This window comes from Pan troglodytes, chromosome 8, assembly GCF_028858775.2.
Source record: "Pan troglodytes isolate AG18354 chromosome 8, NHGRI_mPanTro3-v2.0_pri, whole genome shotgun sequence".
Classification (NCBI taxonomy): Eukaryota; Metazoa; Chordata; class Mammalia; order Primates; family Hominidae; genus Pan; species Pan troglodytes.
The window spans coordinates 34,534,557-34,557,764 of NC_072406.2; the positions used below are offsets into that span (position 1 = coordinate 34,534,557).

Consider the following 23,208-nt stretch of genomic DNA (forward strand, 5'->3'; position numbering starts at 1 on the left):
GTTCTTGTTGCCTAGGCTAGAGTGCAATGGCACAATCTCGGTTCACCACAACCTCCACCTCCTGGATTCAAGCGATTTTCCTGCCTCAGTCTCCCCAGTAGCTGGGGTTACAGACATGCGTCACCATGCCCGGCTAATTTTTGTATTTTTAGTAGAGACAGGGCTTCTCCATTTTGGCCAGGCTGGTCTTGAACTCCTGACCTCAGGTGATCCACCCGCCTCAGCCTCCCAAAATGCTGGGTTGACAGGCGTGAGCCATGTTGCCTGGCCAAGGATTTTTAAAGAAGAGGCAAAAGCAAAACCTTTTTAAAATTATATTTAAAAATATATATTATATTTTTCTGGAGACAGAGTTTAATTCTTGTTGCCCAGGCTTGGAGTGCAGTGGCGTCATCTTGGCTCACTGCAACCTCCGCCTCCCGGGTTCAAGCGATTCTGCCTCAGCCTCCGGAGTAGCTGGGATTACAGGTGTGTGCCACCACGCCCAGCTAAGTTTTGTATTTTTAGTAGAGATGGGGTTTCTTCATGTTGGTCAGACTGATCTCGAACTGCTGACCTCCGGTGATCTGCCCACCTCGGCCTCCCAAAGTGCTGGGATTACCATTGTGAGCCACTATGCCCGGTCTGTAGTGTATAATTATGAAAGGCAGGGTCCTTTGTAAGAAACAGATAAGCAAAGAAAGGGCATTGTATTATAAGGACACAGGAGTCAAGAACCCTAACATGGAAATGTATTTCACCCAGAAAGGGAATTGAATTAGTCTTATGAATCTTTTTTCTACTTTTGTCTGCATGCCTGCTTCCATTCTTTTCTTTCTGCCGATTTACTGTGCTACTTGTTCCAAAATGAGTAGCTAACTTTTTAAGTGTTTACTATGTGCCCACATACTGTGCTAAATGTTTTATGCCAGTTACTTCATTTAAGCATCCTGTCACATCTATGAGGTGGATGTTATTCTTACTTTATGGGTAAGGATACTATAGTTTTGAGAGAGATAGATGTTTTATGACAGTCTGGGATGTGATTAAGCTCTTAACCACTGTGTTACCTCTTAACCACCATGTTGCCTCCTATGGTGAAAGATGACGATACCTCAGCTCCTGATATTTTCCATCTCCTGTCTCAAAAGCGAGTAAATTCAGTCCCAATCTCATGTTCCTTTGAGAAAACAATAAAACAAAAGCCCAACTTTGGTTTGGTTTGGATGAGATACCTAGCACTGGACCGTTTTGCTATGGTGAGACAATAGGGTCAAGTTGCTCAGACACAGGAAGAACTCTCTGGACTGGGGATAGCTCACTTCTCAGGGAAGGGGGATTATGACCTGGCAGTACCCTGACAGATACCGAACAATAAAGATTCAGAAAAGTAAAGGAGCATTTTCAGAAAATTTAGGTACTATATAGAATGAACTTAAAAGGGAAGGTTAGAAGATGTACTTAGGATGCTATTACTATAAAGATGTGGGAATACAAAAGGAGTAGAAAAGAAGGGAGCATTTTGAAGTATGAAATGACAGAAATGGATGTTAGGTAAAGGGAAGGGAATAATCAAAGATGATTCTTAGATATCAAGGTGCTCACTCATTAATGGTGATACCATTAATAAATATTAGAGCAGTTGTAGTAGAGGAAGGAGAGCAAGTGAAGACTGAAGAAAGACCTGTTTTGGGCATGTTGGTTTTGATGCTGCTAAAATTTTTGTATTGGAGGCCGGGCGTGATGTCTTATGCCTGTAATCCCAGGACTTCGGGAGGCCGAGGCGGGCGGATCACCTGAGATCGGGAGTTTGAGAGCAGCCTGACCAACATGGAGAAACTCCGTCTGTACTAAAAATACAAAATTAGCCGGGTGTGGTGGCACATGCCTGTAATCCCAGCTACTAGGGAGGCTGAGGCAGGAGAATTGCTTGAACCTGGGAGATGGAGGTTGTGGTGAGCCGAGATCGCGCTATTGCACTCCAGCCTGGACAAATAGAGTGAAGCTCCATCTCAGAAAAAAAAAAAAGATTTTTGTATTGGTAATTTAGGATACAGTTACAGAGTGAAGTCAGAGTTGAAGCTGCATAGAGGGAAAACAGGGAACCACATGCCTTTTTTTTTTTTTTTTTTGCTAGAGAAGAGAAATGTTCACATTTGGGAGAGTAAGAGAACTGATTATCAAGGATTGATAGTGAATTGTCAGGAAAAGAACCTACAAGTACAGTCGCCACAGAGACAACTAGGTGTTCAGGAAAGAAAAGTTGATAGTTACAGTACTGCCAGGAACGCTGAAGGACTAAGAAAAATTTTTGAGACAGCTAATACAGCTTCCTGGTTTGGGTAGAACCCTGGTTGTAGGGCATGGAAGATAGAGGATTTGATTGTCGTGTGGAAAGTATAAGGAAAGAGAAAAATTAAAGGAGATGAGGTTGAGGAAAGTTTGGTTTTTAAGGGAAGTTCTTTGTAGATAGACATTCATTATTTAGAAAAAGCACCGTGTCTCCCAAAAGAAAAAAATTAAACACACTTTCTCATGACTATTTTTGTATGTATGTATTTAGAGACAGGGTCTCGCTTTTTGCCCACGCTGGAATCAGTGGTGCGATTTTAGTTGACTGCAACATCGAACTCTGGGGCTCAAGGAATCCTCTCACTTCAGTCTCCTGAGTAGCTAGGACTATAGGTGCATACCACTATGTCCGGCTAATTTTAAAATTTTTGGTAAAGATAAGGTCTTGTTATGTTGCCCAGGCTGGTCTTGAACACCTGGCTTTAAGAGATCCTCCCGTGTTGTCCTCCTAAAGTGTTGGGATTTCAGGCGTGAGCCACCATGCCTGGCCTATTTTTTATTTAGTGAGCATTTGTTCTGAATTACTGCAGGCTGAAGTGACTTATTAGAAATTTTATCTACTTACATAATTTTGATGAGATACAGAAGAATTTTTAAAAATGAAATTTAATTAATTTTTTTTGAGACAGTCTTGCTCCATCGCCCAGGCTGGAGTGCAGTGGTGTGATCTCGGCTCACTGCAACCTCTGCCTCCTGGGTTCCAATGATTCTTGTGTTTCAGCCTCCTGAATAGCTGGGATTACAGGCATGTGCCACGATGCTTGGCTAGTTTTTGTATTTTTAGTAGAAAATGGGTTTCACCATGTTGCTCAGGCTGGTCTCGAACTCCTGGGCTCTAGTAGTCCCTCCTGCCTTGGCCTCCCAAAGTGCTGAGATTACAGGTGTGAGTGACCGTATCTGGCCAGAGAGGACATTTTAGATTGTAAATATTCTACTTTTTTTTTTTTTTTTTTTTTTTTTGAGATGGAGTCTCACTCTGTGGCCCAGGCTGGAGTGCAGTGGTGTGATCTCCGCTTACTGCAACCTCTGCCTCCCAGGTTCAAGCGATTCTCCTGCCTCAGCCTCCCGAGTAGCTGAGACTGCAGGCACGCCCCACCACTCCTGGCTAATTTTTTTTTTTTTTTTTTTTGAGACAGGGTCTCTGTCGCCCAGGCTGGAGTGCAGTGGCACAGTCTCAGCTCACTGCAACCTCTGCCTCCTGGGTTCAAGTGATTCTCCTGCCTCAGCCTCCTGAGTAGCTGGGCTTGCAGGTGCCTGCCACTGTGCCTGGCTAATTTTTTTTTTTTGAGATAGAGTTTTGCTCTTTCCCAGGCTGGAGTGTAATGGTGCAATCTTGGCTCACCACAACTTCCGCTTCCCGGGTTCAAGCGATTGTCCTGCCTCAGCCTCCCAAGTAGCTGGGATTACAGGCATGCGCCACCACACCTGGCTGATTTTGTATAGTAGAGACGGGGTTTCTCCATGTTGGTCAGGCTGGTCTCGAACTCCCGACCTCAGGTGATCCACGTGCCTCAGCCTCCCAAAGTCATGGGATTACAGGCGTGAACTCCCATGCCCGGCCCTAATCCTGGCTAATTTTTGTATTTTTAGTAGAAATGGGGTTTTACCATGTTGGCCAGGCTGGTCTCGAACTCCTGACCTCAGGTAATCCTCCTGCCTTGGCCTCCCAAAGTGCTGGGATTACAGGTGTGAGCCACCCCGCCTGACCCCTTCATTCTTTTATTTTTTTTAATTCTCTGCTGATTTGGAGGTCATATGCTCTATTTCTTTTATTTTAGTGATTGCACTTAAAGTTTTAACATGCATACTTAATGTTTTTCTGAGTCTTAATATCTGTACTCCGTTTGAACAAAACAAAGGTCCTTGGGACGCCTTGATTCCTTTGGTTCTTTTTCCCTCGCACAATCTATGTTATTGTTGTCTTTATTACTCTGCTGTTTTGTTTTTTTTTTTTTTTTAAGATAGGGTCTCACTGTGTTGCCCAGGCTGGTCTGGAACTCTTGGGCTCATGTGATCCTCTCACCTTAGCCTTCTAAGTAGCTGGAATTACTCCATCTGTTTTTTTCTCTTTTTTTTTGGTGATAGAGTCTCACTGTCACCCAGGCTGGAGTGCAGTAGTGTGATCTCGGCTCACTGCAACCTCCGCCATTCATGTTCAAGTGATTCTCATGGGTTCAGCGATTCTCATGCCTCAGCCTCTTGAGTAGCTGGGACTACAGGCACATGCCACCTTGTCCGGCTAATTTTTGTATTTTTAATAGAGATGGGGTTTCACCTTGTTGGCCAGGCTGTTCTTGAACTCCTGACCTCAGGTGATCTGCCTGCCTTGGCCTCCCAAAGTGCTGGTATTACAGGCGTGAGCCACTGTGCATCTTATTTTGAATCTTCTAAATAATCGTGTGTTTTAAAAAAATATTTATAATTAGGCTTAATATTACTGATGTTTTTGTTCAATCTAGCCTTTTATTTTCCTTGTTTGTGGGTTCATTTTTTTTCCTTTGAAGGTTTTGGTATTTTTTTATCAGGGTCTGAGGCTAGTAAGTAATAAGTAAGAAAGTTATATTAGTCTTTTTGTGTCTACGAATTTCATTATTTTGCTCTCTTGGAAGCTAGTTTGAATCCTTTGATAATAGCTATTTTCCTGTAACTAAAGATTTTATTGTAGTTTGTCTTCTGGTGTCTGTTGGTTGATAAACAATCTTTTGAGTTTGTTTATCCTGTTTGAGACTTGGTCTGCTTTTTCATTCTGAGGACTCAGTGTCCTTCCATTTTTTATTTTCTAGTCTGTCTCTTCAAATACTGTAACCTTCTCATTAACTTTTCTTTTCCTAGAACTGTTAGGTATATGTTTGGGATTTTCATTCTGTTTTTCATGTCTTTTAATTTGTCTTTCATATTTTCTATCTTATCTTTTTTTTTTTTTTTGAGACGGAGCCTCTGTTGCCCAGGCTGGAGTGCAGTGTTGCGGTCTCGGCTCACTGCAAGCTCCGCCTCCCGGGTTCACGCCATTCTCCTGCCTCAGCCTCCTAAGTAGCTGGGAATACAGGTGCCCGCCGCTACGCCCGGCTAATTTTGTGTATTTTTAGCAGAGACGGGGTTTTTCCATATGAGCCGGGATGGTCTTGATCTCCTGACTTCATGATCCACTCACCTTTGCCTCCCAAAATGCTGGGATCACAGGTGTGAGCCACTGCGCCCGGCCTTTCTATCTTATCTTTGCATTATTGATAATATCTTTAACTCTGTCTTCAGATTTATGCTTATTTTTAATTCAGTGAATTTTTTTCTGAGTAAATTTCTAGAATTTTTGTGTGATTTTATTTTTCAATTTGTCTCTTTTTTTAGGGTATCTTGCTTTATTGTTTGAAGAATTATATTCGTTTTTTTATTTGAACATTTAAAACATACTTACTGTAAAGATTCTCAGATTTTGGAATTCTTTGTTAACTCTGGTGATAGATGTCTTTATATATTGTGTAATTTTTGACTGCAGGCTAATCTTCAGGTGGAGTTGTCTTTCCTGGGATTCCTGTTCCTCTACCATGAGTTGTGAAGATGTCACTGTGGGGTTTTTGCCTTTGCTCTCTGTCTTTTAAGAATTGTGTTTGGCCGACCAGATTATAATGGTTTCTACAAGTCAGGAGCTTATTCCTTTTTTTTTTTTTTTTAGACTTGAGTCTTGCTCTGTCACCCCGGCTGGAGTGCAGTGGCGCAGTCTCGGCTCACTGCAACTTGCACCTCCCGGATTCAAGCAGTTCTCCTGCCTCAGCCTCCCCAGTAGCTGGGATTATAGGCGCGTGCCACCACTCCTGGCCAATTTTTTGTATTTTTAGTAGAGATGGGGTTTCACTGTGTTTCGATCTCCTGACCTCGTCATCCGCCCGCCTTGGCCTCCCAAAATGCTAGGATTACAGGCGTGAGCCACTGTGCCTGTCCAGTTATTCTTTTACTTAAAAGCAAAAGGCATTTTGAAGCTTTGATGACAGCTCTCTTAAGTCACTAGGGAGTATGCTTTTTCTGTCTTCCTTCTGTATCAGCCTTAGCACATAGTTTTCATGTTCAGGGTTATCCCATAGTCAAAGCATGGCAGCTGGAACTGCAGTCATTGTGACTACAAAAGAAGTCCCAGGCAGAAAGAAGGGGAGAGGGTAAGCTTCAAGTGTGGTCCTCTAACTGAGCTGTACTCTTTTTTTTTTTTTTTTTTTTTTGAGAGAGAGTCTTGCTCTGTTGCCCAGGCTGGAATGCAGTGGCCGCGATCCTCTACTTCCCGGGTTCTCCTGCCTTAGCTTCCCGAGTAGCTGGGATTACAGGTGTGTGCCACTATGCCTGGCTAATTTTTGTATTTTTAGTAGAAATGGGGTTTCGCCATGTCGGCCAGGCTGCTCTCAAACTCCTGACCTCAGGTGATCCGCCCGCCTTGGCCTCCCAAAGTGCTGGGATTACAGGCGTGAGCCATCGCGCCTAGCCCTGAGTTGTACTCTTAAACTAATTGTCCTTGAGGCTCCACTCAACAACTTAGGCTTAATTTTACTGGCTCTTAATTGTTACTGAGGCTGCAAAATGTGGTCATAAAGTTGGGCCCATTGATAAACTGGTTAAAGTGAGAGTTCTGCTAGTAGGGAAGAAGGAGAAAATAGACTTGGATTGGTAGCTGCAGAGTCTGTTACAGTTTGCCTAATGGGGTTCATTGCTCCAGGCCAGTCTCTAAGTTTGTTTCTTGGCTTGGATTTCTACATCCTTTAGATAATGGATTTTGGGCCCCATACCTTCCCTCAGCATCCCCTTGGATTTCTAGAGTGACTCATCTACTCACATCTGGAGCAAGCATCTAATTTCTGTGCAGCTTCCCTAGTCTTAGTAGTCCAGCAAATGGTTTTCTAGAGTCTCTTCCTGTTATGATATGGGTCCTTATCAGCTCTTGTCCTTATATAGGGAACCCAGTTAGAGCTTTTCTCCATATCTTTAGTCTATGTTGCTGTCATAGTCAGTCCTACCCTCTAAGGTATTGTTTCTGATAGCTTCGTTAACTGCCCCAGCTTCAATTTAATACTGATTCCTTTAGCTTTTTGTTTGTTTTTGAGACAGGGTCTTGCCCTGTTACCCAGGCTAGAGTGCAGTGATGCAATCTCAGCTCACTTCAACCTCCGCCTCCCGGGTTGGAGCGATTCACCTTCCTTAGCCTTATGAGTAGCTGGGACTACGGATGGGTGCCACCAAGCCCAGCTAATTTTTGTATTTTTAGTAGAGACGGGGGTTTCACATGTTGCCCAGGCTGGTCTCGAACTTCTGACTTCAAGTGATTTGCCTGACTCAGCCTACCAAAGTGCTGGGATTACAGACGTGAGCTATGGCGTCCGGCCTTATTTAGCTTTAAAGTTCTTTTTTATTTCTGCCACCTGGAGAGTTACCTTTATTCACATAATTAAAAATTATGTGAAAACAATTAAAAATTGTTTTCAGATTTCTTTTATCTTTGATTTTTTTTTTTTTTTTTTGAAATGGGGTCTTGCTCTGTCACCCAGTGCAGTGGTACGATCTTAGCTCACTGCAACCTCTGCCTCCCAGGTTCAAGTGTTCAGGTGATTCTCCTGCCTTAGCCTCCTGAGTAGCTGGGATTACAGGCACGCGCCACCACACCCGGCTGATTTTTGTGTTTTTAGTAGAGACGGGGTTTCACCACGTTGGTCAGGTTGGTCTCGAACTCCTGACCTCATGATCCGCCTGCCTCGGCCTCCCAAAGTGCTGGGATTATAGGCCAGCTATATGTGCCCGGCCAACTTATCTTTGATTTCTAAGTGCAAGAAGCCAGGCTGAGTGCCAAAAAGTACTCAGATTGTACCTTTTTTTTTTTTTTTTTTTTTTTTACATAACACAAATAACTTTTTTATTTCTGTACAGGCTTTTTAGCCTGTACACTTTAAATAGAATGTCTTTAAAGTTGAACATTTACTAACTTTTTTTTTGTTACTGCTGACTCATAATGTAGTATTTCATTTTAAATTCAGCATAATATCGTAAGTTCCTATAGCTTTCAAAGAGGTGGTTTTCAAAAATTAACAGATTTGGTGCTTACCATCATAGACCGATAACATAGCCAGTTTTACTTGCTTGTTTCTTGAATTCCTTTTCCTTTTAATGTGAGAAAAGCCTAGCATAAGGGCAGGAATGAAGCAGGTGCTTAATACTTGTTTGTATTCTTTTCTAACCTCCCTACAAAACTAGTAAGAGAATTGAAAACATAGATGTACTTGCCTAGCATATGGTATCTGTTTATTCTGTTTTTGTGTTTAGACTTTTTTTTTTTAAATTAAGTCTAATAGTTTCTGTCTCTCTCTCTTTTTTTTTTTTTTTAGGCAGAGTCTCGCTCTGTTGCCCAGGCTAAAGTGCAGTGGTGTGATCTCAGCCCACTGCAACCTCTGCTCCCCGGGTTCAAGCGATTCTCCTGCCTCAGCCTCCCAAGTAGGTGGGATTACAGGCACACACCACCATGCCTGGGCAATTTTTGTATTTTTAGAGATGGAGTTTCACCATGTTGGCCAGGCTGGTCTCGAGCTTCTGACCTCAGGTCATCCTCCCACCTCAACCTCTCAGGTAGCTGGAACTATAGGTACACACTGCCATGCCTGTGTAATTTCTACATTTTTTGTACGGATGGGGTCTCACTATGTTGCTAGGCTGGTCTTGATCTCCTGGGTTCAAGGGATCCTCCAGCCTTGGCCTCCCAAAGTACTGGGACTACAGGCGTGAGCTACCCTGCCTGGTTTTTGCTAATTTCCAAGACAAAAATATACAGCGGTGTTATTACTTTCTGGTGTTAATTTTTATTTTTTTCCTCTGTGATTAATATTTGTTCTGTATTTCAGCTTTCCTCGTGGTTTTTTTTTTTCTAAGACTATAAGACTAAATCTTTGTATATCTTCTTATTGCTTTTTTTTTTTTTTTTTTTTGAGATGGAGTTTTGCTTTTGTCACCCAGGCCAGAGTATAGTGACAGTGATCTCAGCTCACTGCAACCTTCACCTCCTGGGTTCAAGCGATTCTCCTGCCTCAGCCTCCTGAGTAGCAAGGATTACAGGCGCCTGCCACCACGCCTGGCTAGTTTTTGTATTTTTAATAGAGACGGGGCTTTACCATGTTGGCCAGGCCGGTCTCGATCTCCTGACCTCAGGTGATCCACCCGCCTCGGCCTCCCAAAGTGCTAGGATTACAGGCGTGAGCCACCATGCCTGGCCTCTCTCATTGCTTTCTTAAATAATCTGCATGGTTATCTTATTAGGTCGTTTATAGATTCACTTTTCCTTTCCTTCCTTTTATCTTCTTTTCTGTTTATTTTCTTCTTCCTCTTCTTTCCGTCTCCTCTTTCTCCTCTCTTTGATTTTATTCTTCTCTGTTCCTCCTTGCGCCTTCCTCCTCCCTCTTTCTTCTCTCCCCTTTTACTTTCCCTTGTCTTTCCTCCCCCTTCCTTTCCTTTTTAAACCAGGGACCTTCTTCTGGGTACCATCTGCTTGCTCCCATCTGGACTGTTTGCTCCTTAGGCTTGCTGTATGGATACTGGAACATCCCTTCACCATTATCTTGGAGTTTTCTTCTTGCTTATATTGGATTCCCTGTTTTTCTATCCCCCTACTCCCCTGTTTCTTTATATTTAAGAAGGCACATCTTCTGGCAGCTTCATAGGAAAAGGCGCATGAGAAATAAATTAGGGTTTTGCATGGTTGTTAAAATGGGATTGCTATCTTACTTGATTGTTTGACAGAATACATAGAATTCTTGGTTGGAAATTATTTTCCATCAGAATTTGAAGATATTTCTCTACTGCCTTTTAGCTTTCAGTGTTACTGTTAGCAAGTCCAAAGCAGTTCTAATTTTTTTTTTTTTTTTTTTTTTTTTTTGAGAAGGAGTCTCACTCTGTCACCCGGGCTGGAGCGCAGTGGTGTGATCTCTGCTCACTACAACCTCTGCATCCCGGGTTCAAGAGATTTTCCTTCCTCAGCCTCCCGAGTAGCTGAGACTACAGGCGTGTGCCACTATGCGCAGCTCAGTTTTGTATTTTTAGTAGAGATGGGGGTTTCGCCATATTGGCCAGGCTGGTCTCAAACTCCTGGCCTCAAGTGATCTACCTGCCTCAGCCTCCTAAAGAGTTGGGATACAGACATGAGTCACCACACCCAGCTGCAATTCTGATTTCTTTTCCTTTTCCTTTTCTTTTTTTTTTTTTTTTTTAGACAGGGCCTCTCTGTCGCCCAGGCTGAAGTGCAGTGATGTGATCTTGGCTCACTGCAAACTCTGCCTCCCGGGTTCAAGTGATTCTCTTGCCTCAGCCTCCCGAGTAGCTGAGATTATAGGCATGCGCCACCATGCCTGGCTAATTTTTGTGTTTTTAGTAGAGATGAGTTTTCACCATGTTGGCCAGGCTGGTTTCGAACTCCTGAATACAGGTGATCTGCCCGTCTCAGCCTCCCAAAATGTTGGGATTACAGGCATGAGCTGCTGCACCCAGCCGATTCTGATTTCTTTTTAATCGTTTGTATGTGGTAGTTCTTTCTGGATTTAGTATTTTCTCTTTAACCTGGTTATTCTGATACTCACGATGGTGTGCTTGCTTTTACTCATTGTACTAGGTACACAGTGGTCCTTTTGATTTGTTAGCTCCTGTTTCGGAATGTGAGTTTAGGTCAGGGAGAAAGTTTTTGAATTATTTCTTCGATAATTTCCTCAGTTCTGCTTTGTTTGCCTTTTCTGTATTTAAAAAAAATTTTGGATGTTAGACTTTCTAATCTGATCCTATAATTTTTGTATTTTCTGTTTCAGTTGTTTAACTCTTTTTACTCTATTTTCTGAGGTGATTCCTCACTTTCTCTTCCAACTCTTCACTTAAAAATTTTTTTGTTTGTTTGAGACAGCATCTTGATATTGTAGCCCAGGCTGACCTTGAAAGTGATTCTCTCAGCCTTCCATAGAGTTGGGATTATGGGCGTGCCACTACTCCTGGCCCTCCTTCACTTAAATTTTTTTTTTTTTTTTTTGAGATGGAGTCTTGCTCTGACCCCAGGCTAGAGTGCAGTGATGTGATCTCAGCTCACTGCAACCTCCGCCTTCCGGGTTCAAGTGATTCCCCTGCCTCAGCCTACCAGGTAGCTGGGATTACAGACACGCACCACCACGCCCGGCTAATTTTTTTTTTTTTTGTATTTTGGTAGAGATGAGGTTTCACCATGTTGGCCAAGATGGTCTCGATCTCCTGACCTCGTGATCTGCCCGCCTCGGCCTCCCAAAGTGCTGGGACTACAGGCTCTGAGCCACCGGGCCCGGCCCCTTCACTTTAATTTTTCAAGATGGTTATACTGATTTCTTCCTTTCTTTGTTTTTCTTTCTTTCTTTCTTCTTTTTTTTTTTTAGACAGAGTTTTGCTGTGTTTCCCAGGCTGGAGTGCGTTGGTGCGATCTTGGCTCACTGCAACCCCTACCACCCGGGTTCAAGCGTTTCTCAGGCCTCAGCCTCCCGAGTACCTGGGATGACAGGCGCACGCCACCATGCCCAGCTAATTTTGTATTTTTAGTAGAGACCGGGTTTCACCATGTTGGTCAGGCTGGTCTCGAACTCCTGACCTCAGGTGATCCACCCGCCTTGGCCTCCCAAAGTGCTGGGATTACAGGCGTGAGCCACTGTGCCCGGCCATGCTTTTTAATTTCTAAGGACTCTTTATGCTCTCAGCTGCTCCTTATTTTTGTAATCTCCTGTTCAAGTTTCTTGGATACAATTTATTTTAATTTAAATTTAATTTAATTTTATTTTTTTGCGACAGAGTCTTGCCTGTCACCCAGGCTGCAGTGCAGTGGTGTGATCTTGGCTCACTGCAGTCCCCACCTCCTGGATTCAAGCAATTCTCCCTTCTCAGCCTCCTCAGTAGCTGGGATTACAGGCGCCTGCCACCACGCCTGGCTAATTTTTGTATTTTTAGTAGAGACTGGGTTTTGCCATGTTGGCCATGCTGGTCTCAGACTCCTGACCTCAGGTGATCCACCCTCCTCCACCTCCCAAAGTGCTGGGATTACAGGCGTGAGTCACAATGCCTGGCTGATACTTTAATTGGAGGTTTTTGTTTTGTTTCAGTTACGAAATTTTCTTCTGCTCCTTGAACTCTTCTTTTGTACTGTTTTGGCCTGTCTTTCGTGTTAGTGACTTTATGTAAAAATCTGGTGATTCTCAGCCTTGATTCAAATGTAAGACAATTTTTTTTTTTTTTTTTTTTTTGAGAGGGAGTTTCACTCTTGTTGCCCAGGCTGGTGTGATCTTGGGTCGCCACAACCTCTGCCTCCCGGGTTCAAGTGGTTCTTCTGCCTCAGCCTCCTGAGTAGCTGGGTTTATAGGCATGCACCACGATGCCCAGCTAATTTTGTATTTTTAGTAGAAACGGGGTTTCTTCATGTTGGTCAGGCTGGTCTTGAACTCCCGACCTCAGGTGATCCACCTGCCTCCGTCTCCAAAAGTGCTGGGATTACAGGTCAGGTGTGAGCCACTGTGCCCGGCCCTTTTTTTTTTTGGACACGGAGTCTCGCTCTGTTGCCTAGGCCGGAGTGCAGTGGTGCGATCTCGGCTCACTGCAACCTTCGCCTCCCGGGTTCAGGCAATTCTCCTGCCTCCGCCTCCTGAGTAGCTGGGACTACAGGCATGCGCCACCACACCTGGCTAATTTTTGTATTTTTAGTAGAGACGGGGTTTCGCCATGTTGGCCAGGCTGGTCTCAGGGTGGTCCGCCCTCCTCGGCCTCCCAAAGTGCTGGGATTACAGGTGTGAGCCACCGTGCCCAGCCTCAAATTTAAGACAAATTCTTAATGAGTGGATTGGAAGTTCTGTGTGAGCAGACATTGTTGAGTGATAGACTTCATCATAAGTGATCTAGCGGGGTTCTTAGCTTAGTAAGAGAGAAATACATCTGATCATGATCACCTGTTTGGGGTTGACAAACCTGGTTACCAATATTCCTTCAGCCAGATGGATGTTGGAATTTGAGGATTTAGAATTACACTTTTATGATTCTTGTTTTTCTTCAGCTGCTCCTGGTGTCCCTGAGTCTAGATTTCTTCCATTTACCCTCTCTAGGAAATTAAGCTTTGCAGTTTTCTAGGGCAGGTGAGAGCCAGTTACGCGTTAGTATGTAGTGAATAAGGGATTGTTTTGATTGCTTTTCAGATGGTATGCAATTCCTGTTGGTTAGCCTCATCTGAAAACGTCACTCCTGGATACATAGAACATCACTGCGCATGTGCATCTCCCCACCCCCGATGCCTGGTGTCTAACGTTCCTCCAGTTTCTGGTGCTCTGATGCATTGCTTTTGGGCTTCTTACTACAGCAGCTTTCTTTGGTCCTAAGTCATTTACCACTTGTCATATGTCCTTTCTAGTTTCCAGGGATATTCTTTTTTATATTTATGGCTTTATGCCGTTTATCTCAGTTGTCATTTGGTGTTTCAAGAAGGAGAGGTGGTAGTGTTTAAGTGGAATTAACTACTTGTGTTTCTGATGTGGTCTTTTATATTTCTTACAGGGTTTTGTTTTACCAAGTACTAGTCTTCAGTCTATCCTGTTTACTTGATATTTTCCCACTCAACTCACAAACATTTTTGAATCATCTCATGAATTCTGCTTTCCATTTACATTTTTGCCCTTTTGTCTTTTCCTCTTCGCTGTTAAACTTCCTGAAAAAATAAAACTAGTTGATTCACTTCTTCAAATGCCTACTGTGTTGTTATTTTTCCCCTTGTGCTTAATGATTGAGTTATAACTCAGTTATTATAAGTAATAGTTTATGAAATCTGTATTTGATATAACACTTTCATCATGGACACTGTCCATTTTGTTCTTCAGTGACTCTTAACATAAAAGATCCACGAACAAGAAGTTCTTTTAATAATAAAGCATCAGGAAAATTATCTCCCTTGCGTATCTGGTATATTTCCTCCTTTTTGATAGATCTGTGAAATACATTCTGTTTGTCTTTTTGTCCTGGTTACCAGGCAGCCTAGAACCAAATCTGGTCTTTAGTTACATCAGCTATATTAATATCATTATTAGTATATTTGTTCCCTCTTTCTCCTTCCGTGGGGTTTAGGACTTCACCTCTTATCTCTGTTTCTCTGCGTGTTGATTTCATTCTCTCATACTACAGACTCTACTTCATGAGGCTGGAACCATGACTGCTGGCAGCTCTTGTTTCCAGCCCCTTTTACCAGAAGAAGGGGCTCTCTAGAAGAATCCTGGAAAGGACTCTGATTGGCCTGTCTTGGATCATGTGCCCATCATCTCTGTGGCTGGAGTGGGGAGGGTACTGTGAATGGCAACCCTCACTAGAACTACATAGTTGGAGTCAGGGGTAAGAGCAGTTTCCATAATGCAGGGGGGTGGGTGCTGTTTGCAAAACAAGGGGGATGCTTATGAAGCAGAAAAACAATAGATGTCTATCATACTGGCTTTTATTATTTTTCTTTTTTTTCTTTTTTTTTTTTGGAGACAGAGTCTCGCTCTTTTGCCCAGGCTGGAGTACAGTGGTGCGATCTGGGCTCACTGCAACCCCTGCCTCCCGGGTTCAAGCAATTCTCCGGCCTCAGCCTCCCAAGTAGCTGGGATTACAGGTGCCTGCCACCACGTCCAGCTAATTTTTTGTATTTTTAGTAGAGATGGGGTTTTGCCATGTTGGCCAGGCTCGTCTCGAACTAGTGACCTCTGGTGATCCACCCACCTCGACCTCCCAAAGTGCTGGGACTACAGGCGTGAGCCACTGCGCTTGGCCTTATTTTTCTTTTTTTAATTGTTATAATACTTGTCCTTTATTGTAGACTGCCTCAAATCCTTTTCTAAAAATTTTAGGTTTAAGTATATTAAATATCCTAAAATAACATAAAACTCCTATTCATTCACTCTTCAAGGGTGCAGTGAGCTATGATCCTGCCACTCTACTCCAGCCTGGGTGACAGAGGAGACCCTATCTCTAAGAAAAAATAAAAAATAAAAATATGATCATGGGCTTTGGAGTCAGATGAACTAAATATATGACTGAGCAAGTTTCTTATCTTCTTTTTTTTTTTTTTTTTTTTAATTTTTAATTAAAGAATAGAGGTGGGGTTTTGCTGTGTTGCCCAGGCTGGTCTTGAACTCCTGGCCTCACGCAGTCCTCCCTCCTTGGCCTCCCAAGGTGCTGGGATTACAGGCATGAGTCATTGTGCCCAACCTCTTTTCAAAAAATTTTTATTTTTTTAAATTTTAAGTAGAGACATCTATTTGTTTTGACACTATTCCTCTCAGTTCCACAGTGGCACTATGTCATAAATCAGCTGTTAATATTTGTATGCATTTGTTTCTGGACTTTGTGTTCTTTTTATGTGCCTTTGTGCGAGAACCACAGTTTTAAAATTACTATAGCTTCATATTAATAATAACTCTGGATACAAGATACCAGAAAGAATTACTCCTTCTATATTGTGTTCCTTTTTTGTTGTTGTTTTAAGTATCTTGCCACTTCTTAGCTCTTTGCATTTGATAAACATTGTGAACCATAATGTTCCACGAAAATGTTGCTAGTGTTTTGAGTTTGCATTGATTGTGTATATCAGTTTGGGGAGAATGGACTTCTTTCTTTTTGAGACAGAATCTTGCTGTGTCGCCCAGGCTGGAGTGCAGTGGTACAATCTTGGCTCACTGCAGCCTCCGACTCCTGGGTTCAAGTGATTCTCCTGCCTCAGCCTCCCAGGAAGCTGGGACTACAGGCATCCGCCACCACGCCTGACTAATTTTTGTATTTTTAGTAGAGAAGGGGTTTCACTATGTTGGCCAGGCTGGTCTCGAACTCCTGACCTTGTGATCCGCCTTGGCCTGGCAAAGTGCTGGGATTACAGGCATGAGCCACTGCGCTTGGCAAGAATGGACATCTTTATATATAGTTTTGAATTTTTGAATCCATGAACATGGTAATCTGATTATTCAGATTTTCCATATTCATTGTGGTAAAATACACATAATACAAAATATACCATTTTAACCATTTTTATGTATACAGTTTAGTGGCATTAAGTACATTCACAGTGTTTATAACTGTCAGCAGTATATATTTCCAGAACTAATCCCAAAGAGAAATTCTGTACCTTGTAAGCATAACTCTCATTTCGCCCTCTCTATAGCCCCTGGTAACTTCTGTTTTCTTTCAAGTTGCCTAGTTTAGCTACTCATGTAAGTGGAATCTTATATTTGTTCTTTTGTACGTAGCTTATTTCACTTTGAATGTTTTCAAGGTTCGTCTATGTTGTAGCATGTACCAGAATTTGAATCTTGTTTATAGCTGAATACTACATAATCCATTGTTATGTATATACCGTATTTTGTTTATCCATTCATCTGTTGATGGAAACTTGGGTTGTTTCTACCTTTTTGCTATTGTGAATAATGCTGAGCTGAACACTGGTATTCTAGCATCTGTTTGAATCTTTTTTTTTTTGGGTGAGGGGGTGTACATTAGGAATGAAGTTGCTGGATCACATGGTAATTCCGTTTGGCTTTTTTTTTTTTTTTTTAACCTGAGACGGAGTTTCACTCTTGTTGCCCACGCTGGAGTGCAATGGTGTGATCTTGGCTCACTGCATCCTCCGCCTTCCGGGTTCAAGTGATTCTCCTGCCTCAGTCTCCTGAGTAGCTGGGATTACAGGCGTGCGCCACCACACCCGGCTAATTTTGTATTTTTAGTAGAGACAGGGTTTCTCCATGTTGGTCAGGCTGGTCTCGAACTCTCTACCTCAGGTGATCTGCCCGGGCTGGGCCTCCCAAAGTGCTGGGATTTGAGCCACCACGCCTGGCCTGTTTGGCCTTTTGAGGAACTGCCAAAATGTTTTTCACAGAGACTTCAGCATTTTGTATTCCTACCAACAATGCATGAAGGTTCAGTCTTTTTCCACTCAAGTCTTTTTCAGTTTTCTTCAACTCTTCTTATTTTCTGTTCTTACTGTTTTTGAGACAGGGTCTAGTTCTGTCATTCGGCATTGAAGTGCAGTGGCTTAAACATGGCTCACTGGAGCGTCAACCTCCTGGGATCAGGCAGTTGTCTCACCTAGATTCCTGTGTAGCTGGGATCACAGGCACGTACCACCACCACCACTACCTAATTTTATTGATTTTTGTAGAGAGGTAGCTTCACTATGTTGTCCAGGCTGGTTTTGAACTTCTGGACTCAAGCAATTCTCCTGCCTCAGCCTCCCCGAAGTATTAGGATTACAAGTGTGAGCCATGACATCTGGTCTATTTTCTGGTTTTTGATGATAGCCATGCTAATGATGTAAAGTGGTATCTTGTCGTTTTGATTTGCATTTTCCCAGTGATTAGTGATACAAGCATCTTTTCATCTGCTTCTTGGCCATTTGTGTGTATTCTTTGGAGAATTTTCTGTTCAGGTCCTTTGCTCTTTTTGTGTGACTTTTTGTTGTTGAAATGTCAGTATTTATCTACTTCTAGATCCTAGACCCAGTATCTAATTTTAGATTCCAGACCGTTCTTAGATACATGATTTGTGAATATTTTATCCCATTCTGTGTGTTGTCTTTTTGCTCTGTTGATAGTCATGTCCTTTTATGCACAGAGATTTTAATTGTGATGAAGTCCAATTTATCTTTTTTTAGTTTTTGTTTTTTGTGCTTTTGGTATCATATCCAAGAAATGATTGTCAAATTTAGTGCAGTGAAGATTTTCCCCTGTGTTTTCTTCTAAATGTTTCTATAGTTGTTGCTCTTTTATTTATTTATATATTTATTTATTTGAGACGGAGCCTTGCTCTGTTGCCCAGGCTGGAGTGCAGTGGTGCGATCTTGGCTCTGTTCTGCCTCCTGGGTGCAAGTTCTGCCTCCTGGGTTCAAGCGATTCTTCTGCCTCACCCTTCCGAGTAGCTGGGACTACAGGCACATGTCACCACACCCGGCTAATTTTTGTATTTTTAGTAGAGACAGGGTTTTACCATGTTAGCCAGGATGGTCTCAATCTCCTGACCTCGTGATCCGCCCACCTCGGCCTCCCGAAGTGCTGGGATTACAGGCGTGAGCCACCGCACCCGGCCCAGTGGTAGCTCTTAAGTTTAGGTGTTTGATCCATTTTGAGCCAATTTTTGTGTGCAGTGTAAGGTAAGTGTCCACCTACATTCTTTTGCATGTAGATAATCCAGTTTTCCCAGCATTATTTGTTGAAAAGACTCTCTTTCCCACTGAATGATACTGGCACTTTTGTTGAAAATCACTTCACCATATAAGCGAGAGTTTATTTCTGAACTCTCTATTCTCTTTCAGTGCTCTGTTTTTATGCCAGTACAACAGTTTTTTTTTTTTGAGGTGGAGTTTCGCTCTTGTTGCCCAGGCTGGAGTGTAGTGGCCCAATCTTGGCTCACTGCAACCTCTGCCTCCTGGGTTCAAGCAATTCTCCTGCCTCAGCCTCCCGAATAGCTGGGATTACAGGCATGCGCCACCACGCTCAGCTAATTTTTGTATTTTTAGTAGAGACGGGGTTTCTCCATGTTGGTCAGACTGGTCTCAAACTCCCAATCTTGGTTGATCCGCCCGCCTCGGCCTTCCAAAGTGCTGGGATTACAGGCGTGAGCCACTGTGCTTGGCAACACTGTTTTGATTACTGTAGCTTTGTAGTAAGTTTTGAAATCAGGAAGTGTGATGTCTTCAAATTTATTCTTCCTTTTCAAGATTGCTTTGGCTATTTGAGGTCCCTTGAGATTCTACATGAGTTTTAGAATGTATTTTTTTTTTATTTCTGCCAAAAACATTCTTGGGATTTTGATAGAGATTTTATTGAATGTGTAGATTGCTTTTTTTTCTTTTTGTTTTTTAATTTATTTTATTTATTTATTTATTTTTGAGACAGCGTCTCACTCTTGTTGCCCAGGCTGGAGTGCAGTGGCACAATCTCAGCTCACTGCAACCTCTGCCTCCTGGGTTCAAGCAATTCTCATGTCTCAGCCTCCCAAGCAGCTGAGATTACAGGTGCGCGCCTTCACGCCCGGCTAATTTTTGTATTTTTAGTAGAGACAGGGTTTTACCATGTTGGCGAGGCTGGTTTCAAACTCCTGACCTCAAGTGACCCACCCGCCTCAGCCTCCCAAAGTGCTGGGATTACAGGTGTGAGCCACCACACCTGGCGTGGAGATTGCTTTGGAGTAGTAAAATCTTAGCAACATTAAGGTATTACAATCCGAGAACGTGAAATGTCTTTCCATTTATTTATATTGTCTTCAGTTTATTTCAGTAAAGTTTTGTGATTTTTCTGTGCACGAATCTTGCGTTTTCTTCATTGCTGACTTATATATACTTTGTTTTTTTTTTTTTTTTTTTTTTTTTTTTTGAGACAGTTTCACTCTTGTTGCCCAGGCTGGAGTGCAATGGCATGATCTTGGCTCACCACAGCCTCCGCCTCCTGGGTTCAAGGAATTCTCCTGCCTCAGCCTTCTGAGTAGCTGGGATTAGAGGCATGTGCCACCACACCTGGCTAATTTTGTATTTTTAGTAGAGACAGGGTTTCTCCATGTTGGTCAGGCTGGTCTTGAACTCCCAACTTCAGGTTCCTGGTGCTTCCTATTGCACCATCTTCCCAGAATCCTCTCCCTTCCTGTTGTGCTTTTATAGCCACACCTGCTTTCCTTCTGCCGCCAGACTTAGTCATAACCACTAAGGTATTCTTCATTTTGGTAATTTTGTTACCTCAAGGATGTTATATAAATGGGATGATAGAACTTGTAATTTTCTGGAGGCCCGGCGCGTGGCTCAGGCCTGTAATCCCAGCACTTTGGGAGGCTGAGGCGGGTGGGTCACTTGAGGTCAGGAGTTTGAAACCAACCTAGACAACATGGTGAAACCTGTCTCTACTAAAAATACAAAAATTAGCCAGGTGTGATGGCGGGCACCTGTAATCTCAGCTGCTTGGGAGGCTGACACATGAGAATTGCTTGAACCCAGGAGGCAGAGGTTGCAGTGAGCTGAGATTGTGCCGCTGTACTCCACCCTGGGCGACAGAGTGAGACTCTGTCTAAAAACAGAACAAAACAACATGTAACTTTCTGGGATTGAGTTTTTTACACTAGGTTTAATTCCTTGGAGATTCTTCCAGGTTGTTGCTTAGTATTTGTTGCAGTTAAACTGCGTTTTGTTTAATTACTTATTTGCTGAAAGATAATCTCAGTTATTTCCACTTGTAGGTTATTAAGAATAAAACTGTTATAAACATTACATGGGTTTTCATGTGAACATAAGTCTTCATTTAGTAATTTTGATAGGCGGGTAGTGATATCTCACTGTGTGTATTATTATTATTATTATTATTATTATTATTTTGAGACAGAGTCTCGCTTTGTCGCCCAGGCTGGAGTGTGGTGGCGCGATCTAGGCTCACTGCAGGCTCCACCTCCCGGGTTCACGCCATTCTCCTGCCTCAGCCTCCCGAGTAGCTGGGACTACGGGCTCCTGCCACCACGCCTGGCTAATTTTTTGTATTTTTAGTAGAGACGGGGTTTCACCGTCTTAGCCAGGATGGTCTCGATCTCCTGACCTCGTGATCCACCCACCTTGGCCTCCCAAAGTGCCGGGATTACAGGCATGAGCCACCGTGCCCGGCCTATTATTATTTTTTTTTTTTGAGACAGGGTCTTGCTCTGTTACCTAGGGTTTGAAGGGCAGTGTCATGATCATGGCTTATTGCCGCCTTAACCCTCCGAGTAGCTGGGACTATGGGTGTATGCCACTACACCCAGCCACTGTTTTTAAAAATGTATTTTTGAAGAGATGGGGTCTTGCTATGTTGCTCAGGCTGGTTTTGAACTTCTGAGCTAAAGCCATGCTCCCGACTGGTCTCTTAAAGTGCTGGGATTACAGGCCACTACACACGCGTCATTGTGTTTTTAATACGTATTTACTTAGTGGCTAATGATGTTGACCATCTTTTCAGGTGCTTATTTGGTATCCTTTTTTTTTTTTCTTTTAATATGGAACACTTAAAGAATTTGCGTGTCATTACTGTGCAGGGAGCATGCTAATCTTCTCTGTATTGATTCAATTTTGGTATATGTGCTGTTGAGACAAGCACTAGTACCTTTATATATCCTCTGTTCATCAGTTTTGGCTATTTCCTTTTTCTTTTTTTGAGACAGAGTCTCCCCATCTCTACTAAAAAAATACAAAAGTTAGCTGGACATGGTGGCATATGCCTGTAATCCCAACTACTTGGGAGGCTGAGGCAGGAGAATTGCTTGAACCCTTGAAGCGGAGGTTGCAGTGAGCTGAGATCGCACCACTGTACTGCGGCCTGAGTGACAGAGTGAGACTCTGTCTAAAAAAAAAAAAAAAAAATGCTGGGTGTGTTGGCTCACGCCTGTAATCCCAGCACTTTGGGAGGCCAAGATGGGTGGATCACCTGAGGTCAGGAGTTCGAGACCAGCCTGACCAACATGTTAAAACCCCGTCTCTACTAAAAATACAAAAATTAGCTGGGCGTGGTGGCACGTGCCTGTAATCCCAGCTACTCCAGAGGCTGAGGTAGGAGAATTGCTTGAACCCAGGAGGTGGAGGTTGCAGTGAGCCGCGATCGCACCATTGCACTCTAGCCTGGGCAACAAGAGCGAAACTCCATCTCAAAAAAAAAAAAAAAAAAGGTATTCCACTCTTGGTGAGTGGAATGTTCTGTTGTTCTGTAAAATGTTCATGGATCCAGTTAGTTCATAGCGTTGAATTAAATATTCTTGCTATGAATATATGTATAGTTTTAACAGTTATTACAGAGAAATATTGAAGTCTCTATAGTGGATTTATGCATTTCTCCACTCAGTTCCATCAGCTTTTCTTTTACATATTTTGTAGTCTTGTTTTTTGGTGCGTACACATTTAGGAATGTTATGTCCTCTTGGTGGATTGACCTCTCTCTCCATAAATAATTTCCTTCTTAGTCTCTAGTACTTTTTCTTTGCTCAAAAGTATAGTGTTTCTGATATTAATATAGTCACTCCAGCTTTTCTTTAATTAATGTTTGCATCATATACCTTTTTAATTTTTTTTTTGCTTTCAACGTGCTTATTTGAAGTAAATTTCTTGTACACAAAATAGTGTTAGGTTATGTTTTCTTTGTTTTTTGTGTTTGTTTGAGATGGAATCTTGCACTGTAGCCTGGGCTGGAGTGCAGTGGTGTCATCTTGGTTCACTGCAACCTCCGCCTTCCGGGTTGAAGCGATTCTTCTGCCTCAGCCTCTCGAGTAGCTGGGATTACAGGCGCCTGCCACCATGCCTGGTTAATTTTTTATATTTTTAGTAGAGATGGGGTTTCACTGTGTTGACCAAGCTGGTCTCGAACTGTTGACCTCGTGATTTGCCTTCCTCGGCCTCCCAAAGTGCTGGGATTACAGGTGTGAGCCACCGTGCCTGGCCTTTTTTTTTTTTTTTTTTTTTGAGACATGGTCTTGCTCTGTCACCCAGGCTGCATTGCAGTGGCACAATCATGGTTTACTGCAGCCTGGACCTCCTGGGCTCAAACAGTTCCCCCATCTCAGCCTCCCAAGTAACTGGGACCACACGTGTGCACCATCACACCTGGCTGATTTTTTTATTATTTGTAGGGACCAAGTCTTGTTATGTTGCCCAGCCTGGTCTCGAACTCCTGGGCTCAAGAGACCCTCCTGTCATGGCCTCCCAGACTGCTGGCATTACAGGCATGAGCCACCATGCTTGGCTTTAGGTTATGTTTTTAAAATCCAGTCTGTCAATCTTTGGCCTTTTTTTTTTTTTTTTTTTTTTTTGAGATGGAGTATCGCTCTGTCACCCTGGGTAGAGTGCAGTGGTATGATCTCGGCTCACTGCACCCTCCA

The 23,208-nt window shown here is 42.9% G+C and overlaps 1 protein-coding gene and 1 non-coding gene across 29 annotated transcripts in view; one reads left to right on the top strand and one right to left on the bottom strand.

Moving 5' to 3' along the window:
* Window positions 1-23,208, top strand: part of MLLT10 (MLLT10 histone lysine methyltransferase DOT1L cofactor) — a 222,768-nt gene that overhangs the window by 18,574 nt on the left and 180,986 nt on the right. Inside the window, exon 1 of one of the 28 annotated variants that reach the window (XM_016962754.4) lies at window positions 14,500-14,703. The exons of 26 other annotated variants lie outside the window; for them this stretch is intronic. The gene's annotated coding sequence lies outside the window, so the exon portion shown is untranslated. Of the gene's footprint in view, window positions 1-14,499; window positions 14,704-23,208 lie in introns of those variants that run through there. One more of the 28 variants, XM_063781472.1, reaches the window with a different exon arrangement.
* Window positions 21,334-21,440, bottom strand: LOC112204635 (U6 spliceosomal RNA). The gene has a single exon (XR_002938309.1). It is a non-coding gene; the product is annotated as a U6 spliceosomal RNA (small nuclear RNA).